Source organism: Alligator sinensis, unplaced genomic scaffold (genome assembly GCF_000455745.1).
Source record: "Alligator sinensis unplaced genomic scaffold, ASM45574v1 scaffold456_3, whole genome shotgun sequence".
Taxonomy (NCBI): Eukaryota; Metazoa; Chordata; order Crocodylia; family Alligatoridae; genus Alligator; species Alligator sinensis.
Window position 1 is genome coordinate 937,452 of NW_005842211.1, and position 10,923 is coordinate 948,374.

The 10,923-nt window shown below is 45.5% G+C and overlaps 1 long non-coding RNA gene across 2 annotated transcripts in view; it reads left to right on the plus strand.

Annotated features, from left to right (window-relative positions):
* Positions 1–6,495: 6,495 nt before the first annotated feature.
* The window catches only part of LOC112550805, a 116,611-nt gene continuing 112,183 nt past the window's right edge, over positions 6,496–10,923 (plus strand). For both annotated transcript variants that reach the window (XR_003094815.1, XR_003094814.1), the window contains exon 1: positions 6,496–6,612. This is a non-coding gene — a long non-coding RNA (uncharacterized LOC112550805). The remainder of the gene's footprint in view (positions 6,613–10,923) is intronic.

Here is a 10,923-nt window from a genome sequence, read left to right on the forward strand (position 1 = left end):
CCTGCCTGCTCCTGCCCCAGGCCCGGGTTCTGGGCACCGTGCACTGCCCTGGGTGGGCAGTGTCCCCAGCTCCGGCCACCAACCATCAACCCTGCCCAACTCCCTCCCTCACCATGTGAGCTAGGTATAAGCTACCACTGCCACCTTAATCTCCCTGCACATTGCCTATGCCACCCCCCACCCACCATAGACTCCCATGGTTTCCTGGTTTTTTCTCCTTTAAAAGGGGAAACAGAAAACCCAGATCCCTGGTGATAAGCTGCCTGTCCCAACAACTTTCTAAAAACTTTATCCTGACAAATGAAAGTTTGTAATATTTTCTGTTGCTATCTGTTCTTAGAAATAGAATATTTTTTCCCTTATAGAAGGTTGAGAAGGGCTAGGATTTGTAAGGTTTCACTAGCCATTACATCAATATCTCTTACTCTTGTCTGAAACAGACCTTTTCCTAACTATTTCCTACTGAGAATCTTCCTGTTGTTATTGGATTACACATATATATATATGTTTTATAAGTTAACATAACCTGCATTGTAAATGTGGGACAATGTCATGGTTACAATTTATTTTTCATAATGTAGGTCACCCCAGATAGGGTAACCTCACCTGTATCTTTTGTAGTGACTTGTTTTTTGAAACTTAGGTCTAGTCTATCTACAGTTTTTATAATGCAATAGCTGTGATACTTTAAAACAAAGGAGGGTCTTCTTTTTATTATTGTAAATCCTGGGGAGTTCTGAGAAGCTGGGAAGTATTTTAATTATCTTGAAATTTAAAAAATAGAAAATCAAATTACTACTTCTGATCAGTAAACTCTTCAAAAGAGAGAGGTTCTAATCAGCATTCAGTGATTAATACTACTGGGATTAACTGAGGACTGCTGAACTCTGACATTTTAAACAAAGTAGAAATATTATACAATGCAGATTTTTTCTTACCTACGAAACAAGTGCTAAATATTTCTTCCTACATCCTTGCATAGTCAATGGGAGAGAGACATTTTTTTTCTGTGTCATTACTGAAGTACTTTTATAAGCTGAAGTAGTAGGAAAATGCATAGGGAAGTGGTCTTAAAAGAATATGCAAAGTAGAAAACTCTTTTGTGCCAAGCTACAGAGATAACATTGTATGAAAGGCTGGAAGGGACCTCAAGGGGACATCTAGTCAAATATCCTTGCTCAAGGCAGGATCATCCCTGACTAAACCATCCTAGCCAAGTGTTTGACAAACCTACTTGTAAAAACTTCAAAGGATGGAGATTATTATACAACCTCTCTGGGTAGCTTGCTCCAATGCTTAACCATCAAAATGCACTGAAAGCCTTTAAAAGAAATACTGGGGTATTCTTGCTTGATAAAAAACTTTCAGATATTGTCCTTCTGTTCCCTACCTCTGATTCCCCCTGTGGCTGGAAGCCCAGCCAGAGCTGCTGGCCACTTGGTTCTGACATCAGAGGGTAGCCCTGGATCCAGTTTGAGATCCAAGGCTGTCTGGGTTGGAGCCTGCAATCAATTGATCTTGCTGGGGAACTGAACTGGTCTTGGTGAGGTTCTAGCCAGGGCTGACAATTAAATGTTTCTCTTTCCTTTTGGGCTGAATGAGTGGTGCAAGGCCACTCCACGGGCTGGATCCCACGTGTGGGTTCAGTCCACAGGCTGGATCTCATGTCAGATTAGCCCTCTGGGTCAGTCTGCAGGTGTGATCTGGCATAACAAATCTGGCCACAGGGTGACCCTGCATGCCAGCCCAGATCCATGCACTGGATACAGATGCAGATCTACCCTGTGCACTGGCAATTAGTGCCTTTGCTGCTCCCCTGCCACCAAATTTCCAGAACAATGGGGTGACCCACAGGTCAGATGATATGACCCATAGGGCGGGATTTAACCTGCGGCTGGAGGCTCAATATCACTGCTCTGTCATATTAAAGCTACTTGTCTTCATTTTCAAGATCCTTTACAGACTATCATCTCATCCAATATGGAGAGGTCAGCTGCCACCTCCAATAAGTCCAAGATGCCAGTATCTCTTGCCTGCTTATTCATTTTTTAGGCAAGCTCTGTGTTTTTGTTCCATGCTTCCCTAATAGTTGGGAGGAACTACTTATAAATATCCCCAGTTGTATCTCATTGTCCTCTTTTTATACATCCTTAAAACCCTCCTGTGTGTGATAACTACAAAAGTTTCACATCAGTCAAGCTGATCATTGCCTGTCATGCTGACCAATTTTGTCTCATTTTTACATTGTACTTCCCTGTCTCGTTTCTCTATTTAGACTGCAAGGTCTTTGTATTAGATGTTTCATGAACACAGAACAGTGTGATTATAGTTAAGGACCTACTCAATTCATGATTTCACAGATTTTGCAGAAATCTTGAAATTGGGCATTGTCCACAAAATCGGGCAATGCCCATGAAATCTGCAGGAGGGAAAAAACTTACTAAAAATAAAATACTGGCTCCCCAGTGGGAGTCAACAGGCCTCATGGCTGCTGCAGCCCAGCTATGCAGCCTGCTGTGGGGGGGAGGGCAGCATGACTGGAAGCAGCCAAGATAGCAGTTGACCCTGCCCCTCACCACTGATTGGCTTGGAGGACTGCCTGATCAGCAGGGAAGGGCAGGGCCACATGACATATGACCTTCTTGGTGAATCAGCAACAAGGGGCAGGACCACATGAAAGAGCTCTTTCATTCCATCAGTGGTGAGGGGCAGGGCCACGGGGGTGGAGCCAATCGGAGGCATGCTGCAATAAGCCAATGAAAATGGCTGCCAGCCCCATGATTTGCCCTCAAAATTGGCTGCCTGACTCCTTAATTTTGGTAGGTCCTTAATTATAATATGTAATTGAGGCTTCCCATCACTACAATAATATAAACAAGAAATTACATCATCATGATTTAGGACAAGCATTATTCTGCTTATGGACTTTATCTTCCTTAAGGGCCAGGTCATGATTTTATTTACAGCAATTTAAATCCATTCAAATTCATCTAGGCTTCCACAAGTGTGTGTAAAATCAGAATCAAGCCTAAGCTATCAAATTGTATTCCTTACCTTTTGAATACTGACAAAGCTGCATCTGCAATTCAGTTTTCATAAAGGGCTTATTTGTAACTGTCTCATTTAGTTCTGTTCTGGGAGCTATGCAAAACAGTGTGCCAGAGAGGGAAACTGAGGAGATGGTCAATATTTCTTTTAATATGTGTTTTTGATTTACTCCTACCCAATATACCTACATTCTGGTACAGGTTTTTTAATTGAAACCTCTGAGGCAGCACGAGAAGGCAACAGGGTTTGCTGGTGGTTGGAAAAAGCAGCGGGGATGGTACATAGGCCACTGGAAGCCCAGGCAGACTGATAGCTGGCCAGGTGCTGCCCCAGCTTGGAGACGCCCAATCCAACACATCCCTGAGCCCACCCAGGCTTCCAGTGCCCCATGCACCATCCCCGCCACCTTCTCCACCCACCATCTAACCCAGCCGCCATCCTGCTGCCACCCTGCACTGCCCCAGGGGCAAGCTGGGTGTGCTGGCAGCAGGAGAAGGTGGCAGAGATGGGGCACGGGGTGCTGGAAGCCTGGGCAGACTTAAGGGAACATTGGATTGACTGCCTCCAAGTGGGACAGCACCCAGCCAGCTAGCAGCCCACCTGGGTTGCCAGTGCCTCATGCACCATCCATGTTGCCTTCTCCAGCCATCAGTACACCCAGCCGCTGTCCTGCCACCTTCCTGCACTGCCCCGAGGCAAGCCAGCCTATTCCCAGGCATTCTGCCAGCTACAGGAGCCTGCTAAAGGCAGAAACAATGAGGGGCTGTTTTTTCCGTGGAGATTGCCCACCTCTCCCATGGCCAGGGGGCAAGCTGACTAATGGCTGCAATGTTCCAAATTGCAACATTGCAAACTAAACTGTATTGGGATGTAATTTAGTTTACCACAATGCAAACTGTTTAAAAACCCACAAAACTGGGGTACGTGTAATGTGTGATGCCAGTCAGGCACACAAAGGGAAATTTTTGTCCTGTGTACATTGTGACATCATCATGTGTACAAGTGCCCTGAGGTTACAAACCTGTTGGTGTGGGAATTTTGTTGTTGTTTTGTTTTGCTTTTGTTTCGCAGATAATGTGGGGGGCTCCTTGTACCTGTCACCCGTACAATGATCTCATTGAAGGCCCAGCAGAATGTAGTTAATTAATTTTTGATCAGGCTGGCAATGTACTAGCACACTGTCAGATTTTTTTCAATTGACTTAGCTACAGCAAGATGTTTACTTTCATTATGAATAATTATTATACTAATCTTTCCATCTGGATTATTTGAGTTCTTTGTCTTTCTGCAATAACAGCATTTCTTATTCATCATGGAAGTTTAGATTGTCTGTTTGCTATATACCATAGCTTGATGAGCAGATGACGTCAACTAGCAAAAATCATAGATTCTGCATTGTCTATTTTTGTCACTTGACATAATTTCCTGGTATACAGTCTGTGCTAAAATACTCACAATTTACCAGTCAAGCTAATAATCAAGTCTATAACATTTCCATATATTTTTAAGTAATGGCAGGCTGCCCAAAGCTTTTAGATGGATGCCTTTTGTATTTTACAGATCTAAATCAACATGCTCTGGAGTGAGTGAGAAGGTAAGGCTTGAAAGCAATACAGAGAGGCTCCAAATGCTAATATTGCAGAATATTATTGTAGCAAAGCTTACAGCAGAATATTATTGTAGCAAAGCTTACAGCAGTCACTTATCATTTTCCTTGTGATCCATCCTTTCTGTACTAACATCCACTGAATCTTGAGCCTCCTTTGGATTAGGGTTTTCCTGAATAGGGTGGGGGAATGGCCAACCCTTACTGGAGAATCAATATTCTATGCCAAATGCCAAACATTTGTCACATTCTTTTGGATGGCAACAGTCATGTGTTATTGATTTCTATAGTGTCATTGGGCCCAGAATGTGTTTTGGCCTTTTAGGCATTACAATAATTTAAACTAAGGCAGGGAAGAGTGACATCATACAGACTCTCTAATTTAGAGAGGGATAAGCCTTTGAAAGCAACAGCTCCCTTCATCATGCAAACATGGCTAACTACTCTGTTCATAATATAACGATGTTAGGAATAATGTATTATAAGATCTCAAATTACAAGCATTTCTGTGCATATGTTGGCAAACATCACATTTAGGAAGAAAATGTATATACTCTTCTAGAAAAATCCAGCAAGCAAGCATTGTAACAGTAATAGATCAGATCAGATCAAATATCTTTTTCTTAAAGATTACACCTGAAGCATGTGTTAATATAAGCTACCAGAAGATGAAGCTGTAGACTGAACTGTATGACATGGAGAAAAACAAAACCCTTTGGGGAAAAAAAAAAGTATTTAGACTGAAAAATTATGGCACTCTAATTGAGTTCTCTATCCAAAAATATCTAATATCAGAAAGGGAGTGAGAGGATGGGTCTGTCTTGGTTGGGAAAACAATAGAAGGAAAAGTGAAATTTTGTTATCTACTAAGTAACAAAATAAAGCCTGGGAATGAATTACAATTTGTCAGTGAATGGGCATGAGCTTTTGCTTGTAGTATATCTTTGTTTGCTAGGATGTAGATCCCTGGCAAACATTACACTTAAGATGCAATTAACCTATTAATCATGCCACAAATAGTAATTCTGCTACACGTTTAAGGAAGTAATGGCATGGCAAAAAAGGTAACCAGCCACAAAAATATTCTACAATATGTGCAACACTTGTGACTGGTTCCATTGTAACTTCATTTGAACATGCGGCAGGGCAGACCTGGCAGCCAGCCAGCCAGTTTCCCCCTTGTCGCTAAGATGCCAGCCATGTGGTACAGCCCTACATGAGGCTGTACCCCACTGTTTTCAGGGTACTGAGTAGAAGGGAGCTCATCAGCTGTGCTGAGGTGCCAGGTTGAAGGGAGGCTTGGGGTTCACTGCAACCCAGCAGCAGAATGTGCCCTGCTCCAAGTTTTTGGACATCCTGGAGCACAGGCTGTAGAACAGGCTCCCTTGCAGCCCTGGGACTGGGACCCATGACCAGCTGACTCAGTCCCAACCCTGGGAAGGCAAAGGGTCTCAAAAGAGCTTTAGCATCACAAGGCTGGGACTAATGACACCAGATCACACTAGTTCACACCCAGCTTTCAACTTGTTGGTGCAGAGGAAGCCTGCAATTCTGATCCCAGGCTCTCCCTGCACTGGCAAGTAGTAATGGTATGATTGGGATCTGATCCCTGATTTTGGAAATCGGTTATCCTTCTGTGCACATGAGACATAGCAGGAGGAGCAACTGTTGGGATCAGGTGTAATGTGAATGTAGTGTGTAACAGCAGGAGGACCTAGGGGGCTGTCTGCAGAACTGTACTGACAGTTAATTTGGACTGCAACTCCCAGAAACCCCCAGGGGCTGGGGAATAAGAGAAACAAGAAAGAGGAAGCTTGAGGCTGGAGTAAAGGGAACAGAGAGCAGGGTGTACATGGAGCTAGTCCACCCTACACAGAGGAGTGTACAGTGGAGCTGGAGATCTCACTAGGTCGATCAACTAGGACTGTGGACTAAAGGACCTGGACTCAGATTTGGGGGTAGGTGCAGGGTGCTGTGCAAGGGCTGTTGGGACTTAAGGCTTGTTTGGGGACACCTCTGGAGGTTTTGGGGGGAAATTAAGGTGCTGAATGTTACTGCAGTATTGATGTTTCTTTACCTTTTACCTTTTCTGTCCCTTTGGCCCACTGGCTTGTGACCCTAACCCCTATGATTTTGTGTATAAAAGTGGGAACTCCCCCTTGCTTCTTGCACTAGTTCCTGAAGCTGCCGGGTTGGGACCCAAGGAATGGATCCTATCATGCCATTAAATGAATGTGTGCTCAGGGCCTTAGCCATTTTATCTGTGAGAAACCAGCTAGAAATCTCTCTTAACCAACAAAGAAAGCCACATTCAAATTTATGCCCTCTAATGATCTCTGCCTAGACCCCTCCTTAGGAATTCAAACACTAAGAAACTCAGGCACCTGTACACAGAGGGTACAGCCGGTACCTATGCTAGGTGGTGCTGGAGTAGTTTGTATAGTGCTTGTACCATACCTCTAACAAATGTTAAATTCATTGCTATGTAACCAATCTCATAACCCATTTCATAAAGCCTGGGTTAACACCTGGAAACCAAAAGCTATGAGTTTGGGTTTTTTAATGTGATCAGCAAGAAGAGCTCCAGCAGGGCAGGCTCTTCAGGGATATCTTCTCTGATAACTTGTTCAGTGAGTAAACTCATGTTTCAAAGAGTAAATTCACAATTTCCCCACCATCTCCTGTAGTATAGTATATTATATCTCTAGTCTAGTATAGATGAACTAAATTGGATTTTTAGATTAAAAAAATATTTGACTCCTTTCCACCACACACACTATTTATCCAGCTGTGACCTGGTACCCAGAGGTACCTATACATGTGCTGCAAAGCTGCTCCGACCACTGTAATTACAAATGCATGGGAACAGACTCAACTAATTGAATCTGCTAGAGCATGGTAATTACCACATTCCAGCAAACTTCAGTGTCATGTGTATTAGCATCCCCATGCTGAAAAATGGTGGTGGGGATGCTTTAACTAAAAGATCATTTGACAAGATTCAGTTAAGGCACTCCCACTGCCATTTTTCAGTGTGGGGATGCTGATACACATGATACTCTAGGCACTTTAATTAGAGCGGCTCTCAGAAGCCCCACCCTCCACCCCCTCCACCATCACCTCCTGGAGCATGTGTATAAATGACCTAGATACAATTTTCAGCTAAAAGAATGCACCATAGTGGAAAGGTGGGAGAAGAAGGTGTTTTGAGGGCAGAGGTGACAGCAGATGATATGGGCCACCTGCTACTTATTTTTCTGCATCATGTTGGATTCAGAAAACAAGTTGTCTAGATGCAACAATTAGGGAAGGGAACTAAAAAAGGAGAGGGGGGGGAAAGGTTAACATAGCCCCGCATCTTTTATTCTTTAAAACAGCCTCAGCTTGATTTGGGAATAGGACTACTGCTTAAGCCTGTTACTATTTTTCTCCTACTAGTTTATCCAAATCCCTGTATGCTTCTCCCAAGGGTCAAATAAAGTTCAGAGCTACATGCATGAAAACCCTGTTCTTTAGTTCATCCTGACCATTATTAGGTTTAGCATTGAAGGCCCTTTAAACAATGAGCTTTTGAGAAAAGATCTGAAAGAAGACTGAGGCATTCTCACACCATCAACAGATGAGGCATTCGCGTCTTCCGCACTGAGGACAAGATGGGAACAGCCATCACCACCAAAGATGCAATGAAGGGTGACTGTTGTGGGAGACTCCCTGCTGTGAGGGACAGAAGGTGTCATCTGACATCAAGGCCCCATTGCTCAAGAGGTCTGCTGCTTTCCAGGAGCCAGGATCCAAAATGTGACGGCAAGAATACCAAAACTGGTCCACCCTATAGAACACTACCCCATGCTTCTAGTCCAGGGGTGCGCAAAATACGGCCAGCAGGCCAGATCCAGCCTGCAAGGCCATTCTATCTGGCCCGTGGGGCCCCTAAAAATTTAGAAAATATTTATCTGTCTTTGGTTCCTGTCAAAAATGACAGGACCCCCCCCTCACCCCGCCCCCCAAGCTGGAAGCCCCAGTAGGGGCTTCTGGCCTGGGACCATGTGGCTGCACTGCACCAGAACCTCAGGTAAAGGGTGGGGGGGAGGGCAGGGAAGGAGCCCAGGGGAGAGGCTGGTTTTCTCCATGCTCAGCACCAGCTTATAACCCACCCCTGCTGCCAGCCTGGACCCTGCACCGGCTCTGGGCTCACCTGTCGGGGCTGCACACAGTGGCAACAGCTGCAGCCCCCCACTTGCTGCGCCAGGCAGTGTTTGCTGCTGCTGCCCTCCCAGAGCTCATGAGCAGTGCAACCCAGAGGCAGCAGTGGCAAACACTGCCCAGCACGGCAAGGGGGGGGGGGTGCCAAGCTGCAGCCACCACCCTGCAGCCCCAACAGGCAAGCCTGGATCTGGCGTGGGGCCCAAGCTGGCAGTAGAGGCAGGTTACAAGCTGGTGCTAAGCACAGGAAAAGCGGCCCCTGACCCACTTGCAGAGGGACAGAAAACCTGAGATGATTAGGGGTGAGCTCAGCTGTCTTATGGGAATGCCAGGAACATGGGCAGCAAACAGGATGAACTGGCACTCCCCTGGCAGATGAAGAATTTGACTTCATTGTATTGACGGAGACTTGGTGGGACAATACATATGACTGGGCAGTGGATATTGAGAGCTACAGGCTCTATAGAAAGGATTGTGTTGGGAAGAAGGGTGGAGGGGTAGCCCTGTATGTGAAAGAGCAGTACCCCTCCCTGCACGTTACATTTGATTGCAGGGGAAAGTCCCTTGAGATCCTCTGGGTCAAGATACAAGGGGGGGTTGGGAGAAGAAGACCTGATGATGGGACTCTACTATAGGCCTCCCTACCAAGAAGAGGAGAATGACCAGGCATTTTACAGGCATTCTACATTCCATCCCCATGTGGTCAAAAAGGGCCAAGAGACCTGCCTGGTTCAACAGGGACATTAGGGAGCTTCTTAAAAAGAAAAAAAGAATCATACATGCAATGGAAAAACAGTTTTGCATCCAGAGAAGAATACACCCATCCGGCCAGGGTCTGCAGATATGAGACAAGGAAAGTCAGGTCATGCATAGAAATCAAACTGGCAACTGAAATTGGAGATAACAACAAGTCCTTGTATAGGTAGGAGCAAGAAAAATTCATACTCCACTGTGGCTCCCTTACTGAGTATGAAGGGGAAGCCCACAGCTGATCCCTGTGAAAAGGCAGAGCTCCTTAATATTTTGCATCAGTATTCCTGAAACCAGGTGAGAACTGGTCACCTGTCCAGAGTTCCACAGAATACAGCAATGACAGCAGTCCCCATAAAATCAGCCCTGAACAGGTGAAAGTGCTCCTTGAACATTTAGACAATTTCAAGTCAGCTGACCCAGATGACCTGCATCCAAGAGCACTGAAAGAACTGAATGAACTCATAACAGTGCCTCTGGGAAGTCTGTTTGGAGAGTCATGGTCCCTAATGACTGGAAGAAGGCTAACATCTTCCCATCTTTAAGAAAGTGAAGATGTTATAGGCCAGTCAGTCTGACTTCATTCCTGGGAAAAAATCTTTGTGAAAGGGGCCATCAACCAGAAGTTCACAACTGGTGGGTACTGACAAACAATGAGCATGGCTTTGTCAAGGGGAGGTCATGCCTAACAAACATGGTGTCCTTTTATGACCAAGTAACTAGCCAGCTGGACATGGGACAGGAGGTGGATATCATCTACCTAGACTTCAGCAAGGCCTTTGATAGTGTTTCCCATTAAATTCTCTCAACCAAGTAAGAGGGTACTGGGCTAGACCAGGGTACAGTGAGGTGGGTTGGCAACTGGCTCAGTGGCCGATCCCAGTGAGTTGTAGTTGATGGGGTGGCCTCATCCTGGAGGGCTGTCTCCAGTGGTGCCCCTAGGGATCAGTACTTGGGCCCATGCCCTTCAACATCTTTATCAATGACCTGAATGAGGGAGTAGAAAGCACAATGAATAAGCTTGAGGAGGACACCAAGCTATGGGGACATGCAGGCGCATTTGAAGACAGAGTGTGAGTGCAGCTATATGGTGGGGTATGCGTGTGGGACTCACCCTATGAATTCACACACACACACTCTGTCCCTCCTTCCCTCATTGCATGGATGCATGTATGTGCACACACATACCCTCCTGCTCTTGGCCCTGGGGTACTGGCGTGGGTCCCATGCTCCTGCGGTTTGACCATGCAGCCAGGAGCCACACGGTACAGGAGTGGCTGGGGGGGGGGGGGGGGGGGGGGGGGAAAAAGAGCCGG